Here is an 11,800-nt window from a genome sequence, read left to right on the forward strand (position 1 = left end):
GTAACCCAACTTAATACACAGTCATTGTTTCCCTCTTAAATCTCACCAACCAGGCCTCCTCTGTCCACATATTTCCCAACATTCTGGTCTTCAACGCTCTCACCGATATTACCCACTAAGCTCTATTTATATCGTTCTAGGGCTTTGCTAGCTCTCAAAGCTTCTCCATTCCTCCCCAAGCCACTCACAAAGTCCTAAGAACCACCTAGTTAGGTTTCTCAGAGCAGCGACAACTAAAATCACATCTTGTTAGCAGTTTTCTGAGTCAGCTACTTTTCTCAACATTGTGAACCAAGTGCCTGATAAGAATCAACTTCTGCCTTTCATCTCTGCCGCCAAAGCAGTTTCCTCATCACCTATCGCCAGGCCTTTCCACCCTTAGCTATGCAATGTGGGGGCCCCCAAAACAGCTTGACCACACAGCTGCCATGACAGGCTTAGAGGCCCAGACACAGCTTCTGGCAGGCAATACCTGGACCCAGCAAAAGCCATAAGCTGACTCCACCCAGTGGGGTCTGCATCTAAGAGGAAAAACCTGACATTCCAAACATTCTCTATACCCTTACACAAATGACAGACAACCAGAGTCCTGAACCTTGGAAATCCCCTCATTCCAACCTCTGCTATGATTAAAAAAAACAACAACAACAAAAAAAAAAAAAACACCGTGCCTGGGCTTGGGGCTCTCTGCTCTCAGTGCTGCATCAGACAGAGCACCTAAGCTCTGAGCTTGAAAATAAAGGCTCTTTGCTTTTACAAATGGGATGTGGCCGGGCGGTGGTGGCGCACACCTTTAATCCCAGCACTCGGGAGGCAGAGGCAGGTGGATCTCTGTGAGTTCGAGGCCAGCCTGGGCTACCGAGTGAGATCCAGGAAAAGGCGCAAAGCTACACAGAGAAACCCTCTCTCGAAAAAAAAAAAAAAAAAAAATGGGATGTGGTCTCTGTGGCAGTCTTTTGGGGATCCCTGTGATCTGGGCATAACAGCAACATGTGCACCCCTTAAAAGGGCTCTCCAGACACAGCTTACTCCCTTGCCTGGGTCCTCTCTTGCCTCTCTTCTTCTCTTGTTTCTTTCCTATCTCTCTGTCTGTCTGCCTGCCTGCCTTTCTCATGTACCCATGAGACATGGCCATTCACTCTTTCACTCTCCCCCTTCCCCAATAAACTTCCTGCACTACAAAAAAAAAAAATAATAACTTAAGGGAGGTGGGATTTATCTGGGTTCATGGTTGTTTGAGAGTCCAGTCCATAATGGCATGGAAGGTGTATCATAATAAGAGGGTTGAGGCTGAGGAAGCAAGATTATGAGGCTGCTTAATTACATTTCAGATTGTGAAAGAGAAAGGACCAGAAGCAGGGCCATACTATAAACCTCAAGGCCTTCCATCCCTTCTCCCCTACTCAGGAAGCCATTTCCTCTAGCTACCATCCCACCTTCCAAATGTTGTGGTCTTCCAAAACAGCATCAGCACTTGGGACCAAACATATGACCCTGTAAGGAACATTTATACCTAAGCCCTAGAAGTTTCCCTGTTGGCTCTCTGAAGAGGGTCTACATATAAAGTAGACTATTACTCAGCTATTTATACCTCAATGGGAAAGTTCATATTGAAGGAATTTTAATGGCACAGAATAAAGCTCTCTTGCCCCAGAATAAAGCTTCTCATTGCATTATAGTTATGCAGTGAGAAGATTGAGAGAAAGTCTAAGGAGTGGATGCTGAAGGTAAAATCAATCAAAGTTCATTGTGGTCAATAGTCAATCAACAGATAAATATCAAATGTTGGCCCCTCCTCTAAATATTGGCCATTCCTCTATACTTAAGTTTCTTCTTTAAAAGAGTCCTTCTTGGGATGCTCATAAGCCAATGAGACATAGAAGAGCTAATTAAATAACTAAATAAAAGAAAATAAGAAGCATAGAAATATGACTATATCAAGATATAGAATATACATATTTAGAATATGTGTAAACATTTACAAGCTTGTTTTTTTTTCTTGAAAAAGAAGTAATTGAGGTAAAAGTCCCCTACAGTCCCATTGCCTCTTCGTGTTTGCATAAGCACTTGGCATTTTCTAAATCATTATTCAAGCAAGTTCATTACTATTTAAACATTATGATAACACAAAATTCTAAAGCAAAGAGACATGGTTCTGGTGACCATTTCACATTTACCTTTCAAGAGAAAAATGACTTAACAGTAATAAAATTCAATCAGAATCTTTATATAATAAATGAAGTGACAATTCAATACAGCATTTAAAGGCTTTGAATGATTGAATCATTTTTGAAAGACCTTCTTTTTAAGGAAAAAAAACCCGCATTTGTGAAAGAACACATTTTTCTAATCAATGTGGCCAAACAGCAAGGATGACAGGACAATGGAATCTAATTCTGTGCCTTCACTCAGGTGTCACATTATCACTGTGGATTAGAATAATGTATTCAGGACAACTCATCTCAGAAAGCTGCCATATAGTTCCATTCTTCTGCACTAGAAAAATCACTACCTAGCCAGACATGGCAGCACAGGTCTGTGTCCTAACAACTGGGAGGCATAAACAGATGAATCAGGAATTTGAGGTCATTCCCAGCTACCTAGTTAAGTTGGAGGCCAGCCTCAGTTACATGGGACATAGTTCAAAATTACAAATGAAGAAGAAAAAGACAAAGAAAAACGTGTTCTGATTTTGTGTCAATGCCTTTGCTTGAAAAACCTGAAAGCTAGCATGGTGTGCACTTTCAAAGGTTCAACTCAAGCAAAGGTAGTATAAATTTCTAATATTGATTGCTATAAAAAATTCAAAGTTGTTAGTTGGTTAGTTTCTCTCATATAAATGGCTATGTCTAGATAGCGTTTTAAATTTTATTTATTTAGTGACAGTTTTCTTGATTTTTTTTGTTTGTTTTTTTCAAAACAGGGTTTCTCTGTGTAGTTTCTCTGGATCTTGCTCTGTAGACAGGCTGGGCTTGAACTTACAGAGATCCACCTGGCTCTGCCTCCTGAGTGCTGGGATTAAAGGCATGTGCCACCATTTTGTCATTTGTTTTATGGCAAGAGAGAATATGAACTTTGTCTCAATTAAACATATCTATCAGAAAACTTCTTAGGGGTCAACAGCTTTTGGTTTAACCACAAAAATATTTAATCAGAGACATCTTCCCCTTTCCTGTGATTAATAGATTGCCTTCTTTTTCATTAACTGTGCTTCTGCTAAACACTGACTCCAATTTGTGGTCTTCAAATCTTAGGTGTAGAATTATATTTCTATAGTGGTGAACATAAACCTCCTCCTGCTAGGGAGTCTCAATCCTCATTTAGATGAAGCTGCCATCTTGGTGTTTGGGTCTTTGAACCAAATTTCCCAGTTCCTTCATAAAAATCCTGGTATAGAAATAAAAGGATCCATAGTTCTAGAATCTACAGGTCACTTTGGCCCTGGCTTTTCATAAATCAAAGTCTGCAGTGAAAAGGAACCAACACTGCAAAGAAACAGAAAAGGTGGAGACCATCCTAGACGTTGATACATAAATGCTGCTTGAAATGTGCTGTGGTCTTCCTTGGCCTCCTCCTCCGCTGTTCTTTTTAACGTTTATCCTGCATAAAAATATAGAAAGTAAATACAAGTGTATCCAAGCATGTACCAGATCACACACATCAAAATTAGAAAAACTGAACTTTGTAAGAGATAAATGCACAGACACATACATTCGGATGTTTTTCAGGAATATTGATTATCATTGGAGTCATTTTTGCCAGGGAAACATCACACACAAATACATCACGCAGCAAAAGTAAGAGAGAGCTGTTGTTAATTATCCCAGAATTTATTCTTGCCTAATTTTACCTAAATCAAGAAATTTTTTTCTCATTCTTATAAAAATAAATATTCTTTCATCACAGTAAAGTGGGATGAAAAATATATTTGAAAGAAAACTTTCTCTTACTGATGTTAAGCATGATTGACATTTTCTAGTCTTTTATTTCAGGTGTCAGGATAGGGTGAAATGGGTGGAATCTATAGCCCAGGCTGTCCTGGAATTCACAGTGTAGAACAGGTTGAGCTCAAACTCATGGCAATCCTCCTGTTTCAGACTTCCAAATGCTAACTACATCCATTATGCCATGTCATTTTACATTGGGACTCTAAATTGTCCTTTTTCATTATAAACAGAACATAATTAAAGTCACAACCTTTCAAATTATCTGTATATTAGCAATGTCTAAACCTAAGAGAAAATGGTTGTTAAAACAGATAATAGAAATTTACTCCCACAAACCTAAATAAAACTGAAAAATCCAGTTACATGCAAAATCTCATTACCAAGAAGTAACTTCAACTCTGGGGAGACAGAGGCAGGAGAATTCCTGAGACTTGCTAGTCCCCCAGTCTAACCAAATTACAAGCGCCAAGTTTGGTAAGAGAATCTGTCTCAAAAAGGAAGGTGAAGAGTGACTAATGAAGTCTGTACATACACACACACACACACACACACACACACACACACAACACAACACACACATACCAGTACACACCACACCATACACACAGCACAGTACATACACACAATACAGTACACACACATGCACAGCATACCACATGGATATACACACACTCACACATAACACAGTACATACACACAATACAGTATACACACACACATGCACACCATACCACACACATACACACACACACACACTCACACATAACACAGTACATACACACAATACAGTACACACACATATGCACAGCACACACACACACACACACACACACACACACACACACACACACACACAGCAGAGACAGAGAGAGAAACTTTAGTATAATTAACAGGAGCATTTTCTTCTCCTCTCTCTCATCCCTCTCATGTACACTGTGATGTCAGGTCTCTGTGTTCCTTTCTCTTGGTATCCAATCCCCACAAATACTGAGCATGCTGCAAGCAGTGTGCACTCACTTCTGATCGTTCTGGCCACCTAATTTATTGCTGATGTCAGGTCTTCGTCAGTAACAAACAGGGTGTTCTGTGTACAAATCCAGCAGGGACCACAGTCTCCACTTTTCATCTGAAAGTGTTTAAGAGCGCCAGGCAGTGATAGCACATTCCTTTAATCCCAGCACTTGGGGGGCAGAGGCAGGCGGATCTTTGTGAGTTCGAGGCCAGCCTGGGCTACAGAGCGAGATCCAGGAAAGGCTTACAGCTACACAAAGAAACCCTGTCTCAAAAAAAAAAAAAGTGTTTAAGAGTAAAATTCAGTTCTAATTCATAACTTTTCTTAAAACAATTCCTTTCTAATTTGTAGAAAACTATGGTAAAATAAATAAAATTGGGCTCTGATGGCTGTTTGAGTTGAGTTCATGACAATCATGGGAACTTGAAGGTCGTTATAGAATAACTACCTGGTAAAATAGAGCTGTGTTGAATTCTGATTTTTACCTACAATTTAGCCTCCAGTTCACAAAGTGAGTGACAGATAAGAAGAATGACAATTTCAATCTCGAATTACTGTAGACGGCATTTTATTAACAGCTGAACAGCATGTTGGGTAATTTAAGGTTTGTCTCTAAGAAGCCTGAGAGCCTTGTAAGGTTAATATCAATCTTTGGCTTTAGCCAAACTGTGACAAGTAGCATTTTAACCCAAATTACAAACCCTCTGAATTGAGAAATGCATGCCTCCTAACCTTTTTCTTTCTTTCTTTCTTCCTTTCTTCCTTTCTTTCTTTCTTTCTTTCTTTTTCTTTCTTTCTTTCTTTCTTTCTTTCTTTCTTTCTTTCTTTCTTTCTCTCTCTCTTTCTTTCTTTCTTTCTTTTTTTCTTTCTTTCTTTCTATAACTACGTCATTCTCCCAATTCAATTCTGAACTAGGTGAAACTAGCAATCTATCCTAAAGCAACACTGCTGCTAGCCTCCTGTGTGAAACTGTCCTTCGAATTTGATGCTCTGTATTAATTTGATGCTCAGAACAGCAGCAGAGGACAGGTCTACTCTGCAGTCCTTCTCTTACCCAGTGCTGGCTTCTTGGAAAGCAATTCCATTTAATCCTCTCGTCTGTTTCTCCTCTTTAATCCACACTTGGCTCTATGTGTTATTTCTTTGTCCGCTGGGTCCTCAGCACTGTCAAACTACTGCTCCGGGCCTCTTGGCATCATATTTCAACTGGGTTCTGTTTTTCTCCTTGGGGGTTATTGACTAATATCGGAAATTATTTTTGATTATCATAATTAAGGAAGATCTAATAGCATCTAGCACACAGAGGCGCGGGATGCTGCCAAAAAATCCTACAATACACCACAAAGAATCATTGACTACAATGTCCATAGTGTCACACCAAGAAAAGCTGAAAAAAAATACAGGACTGAGTATTTTGAGCTACTTTCAGTAACCTTTAGAAGAATCCTAAGTTGTATGCCTTCCAGCCTCAAAGATGGCTCTTGATGGATAAAAGTGCTTGCCACCAAGCCTGGCTACCTGAGATCCATCTCTCTGGCTACCTTCCACATCTGAAAGGAGAAAAAGGACTCCTGCAAATTGTCCCCTGTTCTCCACACATGTGCTGTGCATGCAAGTGTGCCTGTGTGTACACACACACACACACACACACACACACACACACACACACACACACAAATAAATGAACATCATTTTCAGAGACCTGTGCTTTCCTAAACTCACAATGCACAAGCTGGCTGCAATTGAAACGCCATCCTTTGTTTGGGGTTGGATGTATAATGAATGGGTGGGTTGCTGCTTATTATTTCATGCTTATGAAAAGCTCTGACTGACAATTGTCTTTCATTATTCTATTTAATGAGGACTAATCTATTAATAATAAGTGCAAAGGAGCTGCAGGTCTTTCTTCCTCCAAAATATAGTGTGAATGGGAGAGCAGACAAAGAGAGCAACTGCAGTGATCAGTCCTGAGCAAGCTGAGCATCACTGATACAGGATTTGTTTGTCACAAAGAATACTTAATCTTATATAAATAATAATCTTCTATTCTAAAAGAAAAGATAATTTCCAAGTGAGCTTTTCTATTTTTTTCAATCCCACAGGAAGCCTTCAATAGCTTGGAGTATTATCTTGTGACCTGTCAGTTTCGTTTTTATTTTAATTGCTTATTGGCCTCCATGCTCAGTTCTTTCCCACTGTGTAGATCTTTACAGACTTTCAGACGCAAAGGCATTTTCTCCGTTTTAAATTAAGAAAGTCATTTCTTGACACAGCCACGCTGCTTCCGTACTTTCCACGGGAGTGTTCCAGTGGAATGCCTTTTGTGCTGTGTTTTGATTAGCGGTCTCCTCTACCCTCCTATGGTGTGAGGCCAGAAATAGATCTACAAGAACCGCTGTGACCCGGGTCAACAAAAGTGTCTCTCTGGCTCTGGTGGAGGGTTACTTCCTTTTGACCCATCTGGATCCATCGGGCAGGAGACGAGTGGTGGGGGAGAGATGGGAAGCTGGTGACCCAGTTTTAACAAACTCATCCGGCAGCGGCAGCGGGGCTCTCTTCTCACAGAACTGAGGGCTGCCCTGCTTCCTCGAAACCTATCCCCCGCCCCGTTCCTGCTAAGATTTTGCTTTGCCTCCATTTTCTGTGCACTGTATTCTATAAAGCTCTGTGCTATACAGTTTATGTATATGTATATGCACCAGTGTGCATTTTCTTCCTGCTCTCTATTTTGCTGTAAATTTCTGCTACCTCTTTGCTGTGCAGATAACCGCATCATCCTCCAAAGATGATTCTAGAAATTTTGTGTACAGAAAAGTGCCTAAATCTAGTGGTTACGAAACAAATAATAAAAGTATCCTTTTGAGGGCCCCGGGGGGGATGACTCAGTGGTGAAGAGCACTGACTGCTCTTCCACAGGACCCATTTCAAGTCCCAGCATCCACACAGTGGCTCACAATCGTCTGTAACTTCAGCTCTTAGGGATCTGACACCTTGTAGCCTCTGAAGGCACTAGGCACACATGTGGTGTGCAGCACAGATGTACATGCAGCCAGGACAATCATATATATACAATGAGGTGAAATTAAAAGAATTTTAAAGGAGCCTTTTCAGTAGATGATAAAAATGAAGTCACAGCTAATGTGAGATTTATAAATCTTTCAAGATCCTGGGAATAAATCTGCATTGAATCATTTGATAAACTAGCTAAATGTAATGTGTCAGGACCCATGTAAGGTGCTAGTGAAATAAACATGATCTTCTCTGTGGAGGATCATTAACTGGTAGAGAACACAGACAGCAAAACAAATGGTCACTAACAGAATGTGCCACCTGATGGATAAGGATAAGCAGGACCTAGAAAGGTACAGAGCATCACAGAAATAGACAGGACCAGTGGTCAGTCCTACAGAAGAAGGGAGGAGGAGAATAGAGGCTAAGTTACATCGGAACTGGGCCTTTAATGGAGGGTATTTCACATAATCCAATGTCCCAAAACTTCCGTATTTAAATTCTTGGTCTTCACCGTGACAACACTGACAGATGGTGGAAATTTAGGAAAAGGGACGTATAGCATGATAGAAGCGAATGTTGTGAGACATTCCCATTTGCTCCAACACAAGTCTCTGTCATTATGTGCTCCATCACTCTTATCAAAAGCCAGACCAACAGACACCACCTCTGCTCAATCCTGAGCTTTGAACCTACCCCCAGAACGGAGAGCTAGCTAAACATGTTTTTTTTTTTTATAAGTTAGCTGCCTTGATTATTTTATTATAGTAATACAGAGCTGGACAAATACTTAAGGAAAAGAGTATTTCAGTCAAGGAGAAGACAGAATTCCATCTGTTTTGTGTTTTTTTTTTTTTTCAAAACAAGAACACCTTAGGTTTGGGGGGTTTTGTTTGTTTGTTTGATTGTTTGTTTTTTCAGAGAAAACATTCTTTCTTTGGCAAACAAAAACAAAAGACTGTATGTAATACCTTTATTTAAATTTTTCTGTGTGTTACTATTCTGTCAACATCTGCAAAGATACATTGGCCCCTAAGAAGTACCTGAAGAGACCTACACACACACAGCAGGGACCCCCTCCTACCCTGGATTAGGCACAAACCACACCCAAACACCTGTTTTCACAGACAGATCCTTTATTAAATGGGGGAGAAAAGTAAAAAGTGGCTGATTTCTAACTCAGGCAGAAAACAGCAGCAAGTGACCTTGCAGGTGTGATTTGTAAGAGGACATAAGAGGAGGAGAGGAGGTCTGTGACAATAGAACGGGCTAGGATGTGGAGGGAGGTTTTGATTGGGCATGCTAATTAGGTGAGTCAAAAGGGGATTTTGATTGCCACACTTCAATACCTTAATAGTGGGACCTTGGTAGTCAACCTCAGGGGGGGCGGGGAAATGGCCAAATAAGGGAAGAGACCTTGGTGGTTGGCTTTAGGAATGTAACCTAAGGGTTTTTAGCAAGGCAGAGGGAATAGGGGGGAAGGGCAAAGCCTGCCAGGGCCATGTTTGCCATGCTTGAGCTGGCTAGAATCGCTGGCTAGTATCTACAAAGATGACTGCTCTCTAGTCCACCTTTTTTGTTGTTGTTGTTTTTAAAGATTTATTTATTTATAATGTATTTTTTTAAGTAAATTTATTTTACAACATCATTTAGTTCAACATAATAGCCACAGATTCCCCTGTTCTCCCACTCTCGCCCCCCTCCCCCTCCCCCCACCCCACCGCCCATTCCCACCTCCTCCAGATCAAGGTCTCCCCCGAGGACCGAGGACCGGGATCGACCTGGTAGACTCAGTCCAGGCAGGTCCAGTCGCCCCCTCCCAGACCGAGCCAAGGGTCCCTGCATAGGTCCCAGGATTCAAACAGCCAACTCATGCAACTAGCCCAGGACCCGGCAACAACACACAGCTGCCTCCCAAACAGATCAAGCCAAATGACTGTCTCACCCGTTCAGGGGGCCTGATCCAGTTGGGGGCCCCTCAGCCTTTGGTTCATAGATCCTGTGCTTCCATTCGTTTGGTTATTTGTCCCTGTGCTTTATCCAACCTTGGCTTCAACAATTCTCGCTCATATAAACCCTCTTCTTTCTCACTAGTTAGACTCCCAGTGCTCCACCAGGGGCCCAGCCTTGGATGTCTGCATCCAGATTCCTCAGACCTTACTTGGATGGGGTTTATGGCACAACTAACAGGGTGTCTGGCCATCCCATCACCAGAGTAGATCAGTTCCTGATCTTCTCCGACCATTGCCAGCAGTCTTTTGTGGGGGTATCTTTGTGGATCTCCGTGGGCCTCCCTAGCTCTCTGCTTCCTCCCCTTCTCATGTGGTCTTCATTTACCATGGTCTCCTATTCCTTGTTCTCCCTCTCTTTTCTTGATCCAGCTAGGATCTCCCACTCTCTTTCCCTCGACCGTTGCCCTTCATTGTTCCCACTCATGACCAGGCTGTTCATATAGATCTCATCCATTTCTCCGTGTCTTTTTTGGGGTCTCGTTTTCCAGGTATAGTGTTCTGCCCTGCATGTGTGCCTGCAGACCAGAAGAGGGTGCCAGATCTCATTACAGACGGTAGTGAGCCACCATGTGGTTGTTGGGAATTGAACTCAGGACCTCTGGAGGAACAGCCAGTGCTCTTAACCGCTGAGCCATCTCTCCTCCAACCCCTAGTCCATCTTTTCTGGGTGTTCTATATGTTCTTTCAGTTTTCTCAATTGTTCATTTTTTCTCACCCCCTGCTTGACTACCAATCCTCAGTTTCTCAGAGATACCTTTTGCCACTTTTAACCAAGTAGCCGCTATCTCAATAAAACATGATTGAGAATTTGACTCCTTAATGTTTTTTTACCATTTATCAGAGAAAATCCATTTATTTTGGGAGACAACTTTGTGGTTGTCTATTAATTTTATTTCACTTTCTAACTAAATATTTTGCCCCTGCCTAAAAATGTGACTTAGAAAACTCTAATAGAATAAAATATATACATTCTAGCTAAGGCAAATATTCATTCATAAAATTAGGCTTTCTGTGAATACTAATATATCTATAATTTTCTTAATTTGTGTTTTACTTATCATCTTGGTTAGATTTTTTTTTTTGTCACCTTGACACAAGCTTGGGTCACATGGTAGAAGTGAAACTCAATTGAGAAAATGCTTCTATCAAACTGGCCTGTAGGCTAGTATATGGGGCATTTTCTTTTTATTAATTATTGAAGTAGGAGGATTCAGCCCACTATGGGTTGGCCTAGCTCTAGAAAAATGATCTTAGGTAGTAGGAAAATGTGAGCCCAGCAAGCCATGAAGAGCAAGACAGTAAGCTGCATTCGTCCATGATGATTTCTGGTTCAGTTCCTGCTTCTAGATGCCTGCCTTGAGCTCCTGCCCTGGCTTCTTTTTATAGTGGACTATAAAGTTGCTTTAGAACATAATGTTTATCAACAATATATACATATAATATATATATATATACATATATATATACTAAAATACTTGTCACACCTAAAAAAAGACATTGCCTAATTCAAGACCACAAAGATTAATATCTATAATTTTTCCTCAAAATGTATATCCTTAACTCATAAATTTAGGCCTTTGATCTCAGATAGTGCAAGGTAGGGGTCCACAGTCAAGGCTATAAAGATTTATACTTTGATATAATTGAAACAGATACTTAAATTATGTTTATATACTCATATTTATGATACATTCCACCTCAAGGATCTACAAATGACTCATTCATAAAGCTTCTTACTAACAACCACGACAACCTGAGTTCAATCCCGAGGACCCACACAGGACAAAGAGAGGACTGACTCCCACAAATTATCTTCTGGC

Source organism: Peromyscus maniculatus, chromosome 18 (assembly GCF_049852395.1).
Source record: "Peromyscus maniculatus bairdii isolate BWxNUB_F1_BW_parent chromosome 18, HU_Pman_BW_mat_3.1, whole genome shotgun sequence".
Lineage (NCBI taxonomy): Eukaryota > Metazoa > Chordata > Mammalia > Rodentia > Cricetidae > Peromyscus > Peromyscus maniculatus.